Below are 12293 nucleotides of genomic sequence, written 5' to 3'. Positions count from 1 at the left end.
GAGTGAATATATGGGCCTTTTATTTTTGTAAGTGAAAGATCACATTGTGCATCACAAATTATCAGAAGGCAAGAGAGATAAGTTTTAAACATAAACAACTCAGCATGATAAACAAACAGAAGGAAAAACACCACTAAGGAAAGCACACACAATATCACAAGGTCCTTCTTGATGTGTTTATGTGATTTTCCTGTATTTCCAATCCTGTAACAGAATTACTCATGTGGCAATATTTTAGCAGCAATTACACTGAGTCAAAATTTCTGACATGGCAAGTATTTTGTCCAAATTTTGCACACAAAAATATGTGCCCACTTATAGGATTTCCTCATAGCTAAATTATCATTGCAAAGTCAGTGCCTATATGCAAAGTAGGTGTGAGCAATCACCATTATTCCAAACATTTTAAAATTTTAAAAAAAAAAGCTTTATTATTTTTAAGTCTTAGGTTTGCATTTCACCATCTGAATGCCACACGTGGAAATGCAAAGGGATTCATAGTGTTTAAGCAAATGAATTTTTTAGTAAAGGAAATTAAATATAAGCTATTTCTTTCTGAAACCATGTTGCTATCCTCAATAAAGAGGATAGTAGTTTTCTTAATATTCACCCTACCGGACAATATAAATGGAGCAGACCAAAAATCCTTCCCCTCCCTAGAATATGACCTGAGTGGCAAAGAGATCTTACAGCTTTAAACTGTAAATCAAAAGAAGCTAGGAAAAAAGCTTAGAGAACGGTGTGCTTCCAGGTATGACTTCTCTGACAAAGTGTAAAGGTCTCAGGAATTAAAAGAAAAAACATTTTTCTCTACCCTCAATGGCATAGTACTTTTCTAGACAATTCTTGCCCAATATTAAATTAAAAATTGAAATTCATAGTGAGCCAGAAGCACAAAGGACATATAAATACATATGGCTTCTGTGAAACAGACGAGCACAGTGGCATTTTAAAGTCAAACTTTATGTATGTGGGTTAGAAATGAAGGAATGTAAATACCGGGTTGTAATTTGCATCCATTTGGAAATCAGAAATGGAGCCTCATAAATTTCATATTAAATGATACATAAATATCATAGGTTAGAGGACACATTTTCAAAGCAATGTTATGCTCCAAAAGTGAAATTCACTGAAGCTCGTGAAATGAATAGAATTAATGCCCCAGGTATTAAACTGGAAATATAATCTGCAGATATTTAAAGGAGACGCTAAAAAGCCCATGATATTTTCTGCAGGGTATGTAAACAAGTTTCTAAATTTGGCAGTGATATTGTGTTCACCTAATTTCCTTCCAAGTTTCAAACGGATCTCCAGACTTGAGAGGGCTAAGCGGTTCTCTGAAGCAAGGTGCCAATCATCTTGTGAGGGTCGCTACATGTTAGAGAATGTCAGCTGCATCCTCCCTGCCTCTACCAGAGCCGCTGGAGTTGTGACCAAGCTTTGATGAAGGGCCAGGTAAGGTGGCACTGGGTGGTCCTGGGTAAGGCAGGGACAGTTGCATCCAAGATACCTGATAGCACCATTTCTCAGTTGTATGTTGCCCTCATGGTGCACAAAAAAGAAGTGGAACCTCACCCAAGTCACCCCGAGTCTGCTTGTGGAGAGTTCTCATTTCTAAAATGCATTCACACTGTCTGCATTAAACACTAGCAAACCATGTTATGGATTGCTAGTGGCCCTGGTCCATATATAAGGCAGCCTCACTTTCACGTTATTTTACTTTCCTTCTCCTGTTCCTTCAAGTTTTTTGTTTTTTTTTTTTAATCTCTGCCCCTCCCCTAACATACTCTTCACTGTCTACACCTTTAACATACTGCCTGTTGGAGAGGAAGGCCACTGCCCTCTTGGGGGACAAGTACTGGTTCTCTCTTTTGTAAGGCTGCCCTGCAAGGCACTCTTCATGGCCAGCTCCTTGGCTGTGTTGGCATTATTTAGGAGAGTGCTTCTGAGTTTCACCACAATGCTACCCTTGGGGGCCTTCATCCTCTGTCTTAAGGTGATGCTCTTTCATAAAGAAATCCATTCAATTCTTCAGATACAAACTGTCTTTTAAATGTGGTTCAGACCTTTTTTTTAATTTGAATTCAATTCTATAATAAAGTTACTTTCATTTTTGCAAAGTACAGAGAATAAGTCTCAATGGAAAAAATTCCTCTCGTTGGGTTTAAGACAGATGAATAATAAAGAGAGAGAAAGATAACTGGATTGTTAAAATTTGACTGCAAAGAGAAGATAATTTCAACTCGAGAGCTGTCAGCACAGAACAGAGGAAGGATGATAAAACAGGAATCAGAGACACTCCAGGAAAGTGAGGGTTTTGAACGAACATCTAATAATACTGAACAACCTGTGGACATTTTGAAAACATTAAGAGATTGGTATCTAAAAACATCTTTCTCTATACTTTGTGTTTTGTGCAGAGTATGTGACTAAGACACAGTAATTCATGTAAATGTTCAAATATCCTTCATTTATCATTAAAGCACTGTAGGAACTTAAAATAGAAAATGACAGAAAATAAACTCACATATGCAAAAAATTTCTTTTGTTATGTGAAAATTTATAAATAATCATGTATAATCACTCATATAAAGGATATCACTGTACTTTTAAGATCTTTATTTTTTGCTTTTTTCAGCTGGTTGCTGCTCTAGTTTGGCCTTAAATGTCCCCCAAAGGTCCCTGTAGTAAAGTTTTGGTCCCCAGCAGGGTGCTATTGTGAGGTGGTGGAACCCTCAAAAGGGGGGACCCACCAAGTCTTCTACCCATTAATGAAGTGACTTTGAAGGAGCTAGTGTGACCCCAGTGTCTTCCTCTCTCTGTCTCTTTCACTTCCCAGCCATGACATGAGTAGTTTTTTCTCAGCCATGCACTCCCCACCATGCTGTGCTGCCTGGCCACTCGAAAGCAGTGAAGCCAATGAATCAGGGACTTAAGCCTCTAAAACTGTGATCAAAAACAGGCCTTTTCTCTATATAAATTTATTATCCCAGGTAATATTTGTAGTGACAGAAAGGTGATGAACAGAGAAAGTTGCTACCAAGAAGTGTGCAGCTTCTGCTAGAACTGAGATAACAAGGAGAGGCCTTTGGGATTGGTTTTCAGGAGGAGTTTGGAAAAGTCTGGAGAAGTGAGCTAGGAATGCAGACAGTAATGACTGTGCTGATGAGGGTTCATATGGAAATGAGGGTTCCATTATAATTTGGGCTAGAGGGCATCCTTGTTCCACAGTGGCAAAGACATCTGAGTGCATTTTGCCTGTGTCCTGATATTTTGTGGGAGACTGAGCTCAGAGGTAGCATTTAGACTACAGCATGGATATTACTGGCTGCTTTTAGTGAGAATCAGAAACAAAGGGAAGCAGAGCAGAAAGATTTAAAAATTTTTTGGCCTGACTGGAAAAGTAATACTTATTCACAAGCACAACTCATGAAGGGGAGAAGCTACCAGAGAGATTAGAACCGTTCAAAAGTGTTGCACACAAGGACAGTAGGGAAGAGGCTTATAGGGAATCTCAGAAATCAGCAAGGCGGCAGCCATCAGAGGCTCAGAGATGTGGAAATACAATTTGTTTCAAAGGCTTTTCAGGACAGAGAGTCTTTTGAAAAGAAAACCCTGGGTTGCCCTGCTCACCTGGGACCACCTAGCTGTCAAGGCACTGAGAGACAACGTCAGCCCTGGAACAGGTAGACCCAAGTGCAGTTCTCAGTGGCAGCAGACCTTGGTACCATCTACATGATGCTTGGTACCATCTACAGGTATGCAGAATGCAAGAGTTTCAGAGTTGTATAGGCTTCCACAGAGATTTCTGTGGAAAGTCTGAGAGGCCATGCAGCGTGTTGTGGGGTCAGAGTTACTGCAAAATCCCCTGCCAGAATGACACAGGACAAAACTGTGAGTGTGAAACTGAAGCTGAATTTCAGACCCCAGGAATTTAGAGATGCCAGGAACATAGACCCCTGCTGACCAAAGCTGCCCAGAAGCGTGGCCATATGTGCTGTGACCCAAAAAGCCATAGGATTGTGCTTCTTGAGGCCTTAGGAGCCCACATTCTGTTATGCTGGGTAAACAGGTGTAGGATTTAATATCTGCCCTACTAGGTTTCTATCTTAGTGTGGGTCAATTTCTTTCTATTCCCCCAACCCTCTGTTTTGGAATGACAATAGATACTCTATGCCTGCCCCATTGTGTCTTGGAAGCATGTATCTGGTTTTTCAAAATTTTACAGGGGCTCACAGATGAGTTTGCCTTGAGCCCCAGAGATTTTGTGCCTGGACATTTAAGCAGTGCTAGAACAGTGGGGACATTGGAGACTCGTGGAGGTGAACTGAATACATTTTGAATTGTGAGATCGACAGAACTTTTGGGAGCCAGAGGCAAAATGCTATAGTTTATATCTTAACTGTCACCTAAAGGCACATGTGGTAAAGTCTTGGTCTCTGGTGTGGCACTATTGGGAAATGAGGCCCAGTGGAAGGACATTGGGTCATTGGAGGTTTGCCTTTGAAGGGGATAGTGGTACTCCAGCCTCTTCCCCTTCCTTTCTTTTGCTTCTTGGCCGCTAAATGATGCTTTTGCTTCTTGATGTCCCTTACCATGACCTGTTGCCTCACCACAGGCTCCAAAGCAATGATATACATCAGCTGATGATGGATCGAAACCTCTCAAACTGTGAACCAAAATAAACCTCTCTTTTTTTCTCTCGAAATGTGTAGATTTATTTTTCTAACATCAAAATATCTTTATGTTCTTGGAACAAATGCTAACTTGTCATAATATAAAATTCTTCCCATGTATGACTGAGTTGTAATAAAGTCATAGTTTTCTTAGCAAATTTAAATAATATTTAAATTTATATCCATATTCAATATTGAAATATGTAGCTAGTTGTCTTTTCATAACTAATAATAGGTTTTTGAATTGCAGTTATGCTGGTTTCCTGAAAATTGGTGAGCCTTTCTATTTTTCGACATGTTTTGAAATATTTTAAGTAAATTTGGAAGTATCTGCTCCTTGGAAATTATGAGTCAACTAGTTCCATTGCTTTGTCAACAGAATATTTTAATTACTTTTCAAAAATTATGAATTTCTGCTTTGTGAATTGTCAATTTGTCAACTTATATTTTGTTGGGTAATTTCATTTTCTTTGAATTTCAAATTTAATTCCATAGAATTATAAGCATATGAATGTTATAAATCTTTTTCTTACTTGTATTTAGAACTTCTTTCTCATTCTTAAAACTTCTGAGCTGGGCGTGGTGGTGCACACCTGTAATCCTAGTGGCTCAGGAGCCTGAGACAGGAGGATCTTGAGTTCAAAGCCAGCCTCAGCACTGGAGAGGCATTAAGCAACCCAGTGAGACCCTGTCCATAAATAAAATACAAAAAAAAGGGCTGGGGATGTGGCTCAGAGGTTAAGTGCCACTTAAGTGCCATTCAATCTCCAGTACCAAAAAAAAAAAATTAAAATAAAAAAAAAAAAAAACTTCTGGCTTCTGTCTGGTCATGCCACAAAACTGATATTTATTCATATTTTAAATTTGTGGTCAAATTCAAATTTAGAAAAAAATCATAAAGGTACAAGTGTTGCACCTTATTGGAAAATCATACGCATTTTGCAAAATTATCCGACAACATAAAATGCCCTGCATGTACATATTTGGCCCTGGTGATAATAAACAGGAGCTTATCATTGTTTTTACTTTATTATAATTCCGAATTTTGAAAAAGTGAAAATAGGAAAACCTGTATGTGTAATTGTAATGGTATTTCTGAATGTTTGCCTGTTCCCTAATCTTTAGTATTGAAACCAAATCATCCAGGGTGTTAAGACCTGTGGTAGGCGATTAGAACATGAGTGTGGGACTTCCTGAATGAAATCAGCACTCTTATAACATAGACCCCAGAGAGCTGCTATGCCCTTCTGCCATGCAAGGACAGAGTGAAAGGGACCATTTATGAACCAGAAAGATTTTATCACCAGACACCAAATCTGTTAGTGTCTTAATGATGGACTTTCTACCTCCAAAACTATGAAAAACAAACTTTATTGTTTATAATCTACCCAGTTTATAGTATTTTGTTATAGAAGTCCAAATGGATTAAGACATGTGGTCTTATTTTCATTAAAGTGTAGAGTGATTTTTGTTGTGATTCTTAAGGTTTTTGCTTCATTATTTCTGAAACAGAAGTTTAGAATAATGGGTTATGCACACCAAACACCCTGCAATCTTACATGTTCCTTTCCAAATGATGTTGACGATATTTGATTTCATCTGACAGCTATCTTTTTGCGTGTGTATGAGGAAGTATATGATACTTGGTTGTCACTATAAATTTGGTCCAACTATGAGAACTACATTTATTCCTTGATTTGAAAGACATAGACTAAGATTACAAGAGGAAAACTCTATCTTAAAGGTATTGATATTTGTGCATACATGCATATGTTGAAGGGTTTTTTTTTTTTTTAAATAGTCCAAGTTCATGAGAAGTCATAGTTTTCTTAGCAAATATCTTGGCTATCACTCTTTGGAACACTGTAGACCTTCTTGGCTGATAGATAATGAAACATTTTTGCAACAATCCCTTCTTTGGGGACCTTAATGTTCATGCAGGTTCAACCTATTCTCAAACCTTTACTTCTTAGTATCCACATGGGTACAACCTGAAAATGCAGGGGCATTTACACTTTTGAGGGTGAGTCATTGACCCGTGGGGAAAGTAGCTGAAAGATAACTATCTCTCCTTCCCCCTCAGGTGGGAGGAGCAGTCTTCTGAGGCCATCCTCCTCCTTGATGATGGTCTCCTGGTCATTCCAGGACTGTCTTTAATACTCCCATCTGCCTTCTGCACCTGCCCAATCCTTTTAGATAGAGTATTTTTATTTTAGTTGTACCTTCTTGCCTAAATAGGATTTCCTATGTATCTCAATTTCATCAAAATCTCTGACAGATGTTTTCTGTTCAAGCATTTTCTATTTTCACATTTGTATGTGAAGTTGCATGCTTCAGGCATCCAACTATTAATAATAGCTCATTTTTTTCATTGATAAAACTCAGTGTCATTTAATGTCATAATTTACATCATTAATGTATAAGAGCATTTCTTTTACATTACAAATTAACAGTTGAGACCCCCAACTCCTAAGGAATATTTTTCTAGAACCTATTTTCTAAGGAAAGAGTTTCCTTCGAGTCTTCACACCCCAAAAGGGGATTTACCAAAAGCTTTATAAGACAGAAAATGTACAGAATGGTAACACAAAGATTTAGTGAAATGTTTTTTAAAGTTCAAGGAAAAGGGGTTTTACATTTCTGAACCTTTCTAAATTAAGTCCAAGAAGTTTATTGATTATAAATTATTTACGCTAACAGTGGTATGTAAAATATTATCCAGTACCTGGTCTTCCTAATTGTAGTTTTGCATTTTTTTGTTTTTTATTCCCCCCTCCTTTGTTTTAAACCCGATGTCATATAGACTCCCAGAGTCTCTGGTCATATTTACCTCCCAGTGGACTTAATTTTCTCAGGTTTCTCAAGCATTGCTAGCCATTAAGTGAAATCTTCAGTGGGCCTTCCCTGGAGCCATAATCAGGCTGGTGATTACATTGCACATTACTGCTTAAACAGTTTACTCTGAACCAATAGCACGGCAGTGCCGTACAGGGCACTTACCTGCAAGTCCCCAGAACCCATTATTCCTGAAACACTGAGAAATTGTGTATTTAATATGGATTCCAGATTTTAAAGTTGAAAACACTAAAAACTCCAAAAATTATTTTGTTAAATTTAGCACCTATAACTAGTTTAGACCCCAGAGTGAATCTGTGTAACTATTTATCATTAATGTCTGCAAACGATTGTTGTGCATTCAGAGGAATGATTTTATAGACACAGTTAGAGTTTCAGGGACTGGTTCTGATGTGCCCTTAAGGAGCTCACAGCCTCAGAAGGAGTTTACAGACTATAAAATTACCTTTGTTGATTGCCTGGAAGCCCCAGGTACTTTGATTCCTAATCTGTCCATTTATTTTGGGTTTGAAAGGCATTAAGAAGAAGAAAATAAGTCAGATATTTTTGGAATATTTAAAAATTTAGGAATTGTAGTCTATAAAATGCAAACCAATTCCAGTTGCCTGTTGGGTGTAATTGCAAGCAGATTTTTGAAAATCATTTTTTTTCTAAAATTCTGCATTACTTATATTTGGGAAGTGAGATTTATCAAACATCACCTCAAAAATACAAATCAATTCCTTGCATTGACACAATTTGTACACATGCATCTATGTGTCTACTTATTTATTGAATGTTTAATGAAATTCTGCCACAGAGCACAAATTGTGCCAAATAGGAAGAATTCAACAGTGGATGAAGAAGGGGGTAATACCTGATTTCCCGAGACTTCCATTCTCTTGATAGAAAATGGCAATCAATGAGCAAATGGTATGGAAAGTAATTACAGATGGCTTAAATGAAGTACAAGGGAGGTGTGTTAGGGAGCATGTGAGGTCAAATTTGAGATAGTGTGGTCAGGAAAAGTTCACAACCGAAGTGTATGTAGGCTGGAAATGATAGGTGAGTAAGAAAAGAGATGGGCAAAAATATCTGAGGAAAACACTGCCAAGAGAGTCAGGTGTAAGCTAAATGACTTCCATCCCCTTCCAGACTGCACTGAGTGAGTGGGTTCGATGTGAAGAAATGACAGAGGCAGAGGGCATACGGAAGGCCAGCAGAGTATTTAAAAATGATCAGTGTCACCAATGATCAGGGATACGCCAAACACCACCGTTACATATCCCCGGAGTCCAGTAAGAATGGCCATTACCCAAAAGGTGGCAATGGCACATGCTGGCGAGGAGGGGGAGAAAGGGGAAGCTCTGCCCAATTCTGATGGGAATCAAATCAGTACAACCATTGCAGAAAAGAGCATGAAGTTTCCTAGAAAAAATAAAAAGGAAACTCACAATAGATTCCAGCAATCCCTCCCCTGGGTATATATCCAAAGGAAACAAAATTAATGTGTTCAGAAGAAACCCACACTCCATGACAACACTACTCCCAATACCCAGAGATGGAAACAGCTTAAGTGTCCATCCACCTGGGTACACTTACTGCTCAGCCACACAAAGGAATGAATCCCTGTCACGTGCGACCACATGGATGGAACTGGAGATCACTAGGTTAACTGAGATGAGCCAGGCACAGAAAGACAAGTCACATAACCCATGCTCACACTCCTATGTAGAAGATTAAAAAACGGTAGTTAATCTCCTAGAAGCTGAGAGTGGAACAGTGGTTACCAGGGCTATCGAGAGTCAGGGGAGGTAGGGACAGGGAGAGCTCCACCAGTGAGTCCTCAGTTACAGTTAGAAACGAGCAAGATGTTCTGTGCGCTGTTGCTCCACAGGGTAACTATAGACCACAAAAGTGTACTGTGCATTTTAAGAGATGAATCTGAATCATGAGATAGATGTGTTTAACCTGATGTAAACATCATAATGTATATGTGTATTGAAATCTCACATGACACCCTATAAAATGTACATCTTTTAGTGTTTTAATGTATCAGTTAAAAAATAAAATTTAAAGAGAGAAATGATGGTGTTAGAAGCAGAAGCCAAATCATTCAAAGCCTGCAACCATGATTAGGAATTTCCATTTTCTTCAAAATTCAGTGAGAGATCAATGTAAGATTTTGAACTTAGATTAGTATGAAAACATGACCAGGTAGATTGTTTGCTAAACAGCCATTAAAATAGGCTTCAGCCCAGTGTATATGTTTCTTTGGGAAGTGCAATGGAAACGAATACAGGATATGAGGATGTTCATCTGAAAGGTTAATTCTTGCCAAATGGAAGGAGGATCAGCTGGGATCTACCCATTAGGATCACATGACTCTAGGTCTGAGGATGTGAGGAAAGAAAGTACTAGAAAGTACTAGAGTATCAAGAAAGTACTAGAGAGGTTGTGGTGTTGTTCAAATTCCATAATAAGGGAAAGAGTAACTGATGGAATTTAATGTGGAATAGAAAAATAATAAGAATTCTGTGTCGTAGCTAGGCACAGTGGTGCATGACTGTAATCTCAATAGCTCAGGAGGCTGAGGCAGGAGGATGTTGAGTTCAAAGCCAGCCTCAGCAATGGCGAGGTGCTAAGCAACTCAATGAGACCCTGTCTCTAAATAAAATACAAAATAAGGCTGGGGATGTGGCTCAGTGGTCGAGTGCCCTGAGTTCAATCCCTTGTACCAAAAAAAAAAAAAAAAAAAAGAAAAGAAAAGAAAAGAAAAGAAAAGAAAAAGAAAAGAAAAAAATTCTGTATCTGAGACAAAATGAGTCACTGGGGAAAATACTTCTTTTTTAAAAAGATAGTTACAGAAAGAATAAGTGACTTGTTGCCTGTGAGTAAAGTAAAGTGACTCTGGGAAGCTGTGAGCACATAAAAGGGAGAGAGAGGAGTCCATGGGACCTACCCCAGCCGATCTGCAGTGAGTGTGTATATATTGCCGTCTAATAGCTATTTCAATTAAATTCTGAATAATAATTGGAAATATGATGCCGGGAAGGTGTTGAATGAAGGGGCGAGTGCTCAAGATTGAAGTCTAGAATCTGCCGAGGCTGGGATTGAGTGGGCTGAGGAAATTTCCATTTGAAGGTCCTTCTGCAGTGTTCCTCACAGGTGCAATGATCTAAAAATGAGGGATGAAGGGTGATGTTCTCATGTGCGTCATTTAATCCATCAGAATCATCAACAGTCTTGTAAGTAACGATCAGACAGTTGAGGCGAAGTGCCAGCTACAGAGGAGAAGGCTTCAGGGCAGGCCTGGGCAGGCAAAAGTAGAAAACAAATGTGGAGAAAAAGAAAATCAGGAAAGAGATAATTCCCAGATAGAAAAATTGAAGTCTAATGCAGAAGAAAACAGCCACATCCTAAATGTAGGAAGATCTGTCCAAGTGATTATGTAAATGAAATGAAGGGGTCAAAGGTTGAGGTTTCTTACAAGCAAAAATTCGAAAGGCATTATCTCCTGTCAGACCGGGGTTCATTGCTGGAAAATGATTAGAATCATTGCTGCAAAGTCAAGAGGTGTCCAAGTGGAGAATTGGGCTTATGAAAAACAATAACAGAATTAATGAAGGGGCTTTAACCTTTAAGTTCAACACATATTTAATTCTGTTTGTCTGAGCAAAACTTAAATATAAGGGAAGTAATTTATTGTTAAAGCCATGTAAAGTGCAATGATTATTATGCTAATAAGCCTGGATAAGTAAAATCTCTTGCTTTATAAATGTCATAGATTAAAAATGGATTGTGCTAATAATTAGAGCAATGACGATTTTATGATTTTAACACAGATCATTTTACTCCAGCTTTAATTGTCTTTTTTAATTTAACAATTTTATTTTAATTATGGGGAGTCATATATAATTATTTTGAACTTCACGAAATTATTTCCATGTACAGCAGTTTAAAGCCGTACACCAGATATTTAAAAGACACGAATCTCTGCACAATGCCGGTTGAAGGTTTTTCTAAAGGAATGGATGGTTTAAAAATTATATAAGAGAACTTTTATATGAGGACAATTTTCTTTAACAGTTGCTGCTTTGGATTCTCTATCTTGAAATGAAGGCTGTTCATGCTTAAGTGGCTCTTATATTTGGAATCAATTATCTCTGGTATTTGCAATTAGCGTACTGGTCACTTTTTAGTTTCTCTCAAGTTTGAAATATTCAGATTAGGTAGACGAAATTAACTCATTTGTGACCTTTCACATGAATAATGTGCATTTCCAAGATTTCAGATTATCTTTGAAAGCAATTCAATTTTGTAAGTGAACGGATGCAGAGAGTTGGGTTGGGCTGTGTTTGGGGGAAGAGGAATATTTTATACTACATTAAAAAACTCTACTAACTTTGCCACCTAAATATTTCTGAAATGACTTCCCTCCTCACCCCTTCAGACAGACCACAATTGTCCCAGTTCAGGCCTCAGTCTTTCACATCCCCGACTCTGTGTTCAGGTTCTCCTGCTCACTTTGGCCTGAGTATCCAAACAGCTCTCACTTCTTCAATTATTTCTTCCTAAACTGCTGTCTCATTCTGGTGTTCCCACTGATGAAGTCCTATTCTGATCACATTACCTAATCAGGGAAGGTGACCCTGTCTCTGGGTAAGGAATCAGTTAGGACTTGTCAATGATCATTTTAGGAGAGACATGTGACGGTTCTAGCTAATGAGACCAAAAAAAAAAAAAAAAAAAAAAAAAAGAGAGGTGGGAGGGGTAAGCTGG

Source organism: Callospermophilus lateralis, chromosome 8, assembly GCF_048772815.1.
Source record: "Callospermophilus lateralis isolate mCalLat2 chromosome 8, mCalLat2.hap1, whole genome shotgun sequence".
Taxonomy (NCBI): Eukaryota; Metazoa; Chordata; class Mammalia; order Rodentia; family Sciuridae; genus Callospermophilus; species Callospermophilus lateralis.
This window is presented reverse-complemented; position numbering follows the sequence as displayed.